The sequence below is a fragment of the Colletes latitarsis genome, chromosome 4 (genome assembly GCF_051014445.1).
Source record: "Colletes latitarsis isolate SP2378_abdomen chromosome 4, iyColLati1, whole genome shotgun sequence".
Classification (NCBI taxonomy): domain Eukaryota; kingdom Metazoa; phylum Arthropoda; class Insecta; order Hymenoptera; family Colletidae; genus Colletes; species Colletes latitarsis.
Window position 1 is genome coordinate 1,415,001 of NC_135137.1, and position 538 is coordinate 1,415,538.

The 538-nt window shown below is 41.1% G+C and overlaps 1 non-coding gene across 1 annotated transcript in view; it reads right to left on the reverse strand.

Annotated features, from left to right (window-relative positions):
- The window catches only part of LOC143341508 (small subunit ribosomal RNA), a 1,933-nt gene extending 1,640 nt beyond the window's left edge, over positions 1–293 (reverse strand). The window contains exon 1 of the ribosomal RNA XR_013079619.1: positions 1–293. This exon is cut by the window's left edge and continues 1,640 nt beyond it. This is a non-coding gene — a ribosomal RNA (small subunit ribosomal RNA).
- Between the last annotated feature and the right edge of the window lie 245 nt (positions 294–538).

Genomic DNA, 538 nt, shown 5'->3' on the forward strand with positions numbered 1-538 from the left:
GTTATTCAGAGTCACCAAAGCAAACGATGAACGAACGGACAATAATGCCCGTCCAGACCACCGATTGGTTTTGATCTAATAAAAGCGTTCCTCCCATCACTGGGACGAACTCTGTTTTGCATGTATTAGCTCTAGAATTACCACAGTTATCCAAGTAAATGTGGGTACGATCAAAGGAACCATAACTGATTTAATGAGCCATTCGCGGTTTCACCTTAATACGGCGTGTACTGAGACATGCATGGCTTAATCTTTGAGACAAGCATATGACTACTGGCAGGATCAACCAGGGAACTTGAGTAAAGTTCTTTTGTAATATTCTCTCAATTTTATTCTTCGTCGCCGACTCTGAAGGAGAACGGACGACGACACATAAAAAACTCCTTCTTTCAACATCAAATTTTAGTCTTTCGTTCGAAAGACTTGAGAGCCACCTCTTCCTCTCTTGTGTTATAATATTATATATGTATAGAGAGGGTACCACCAAAAACCCTCTCCTTCGTTTAGTTTCTTTCACTTTTCCGAGAGCTCCCCAAAC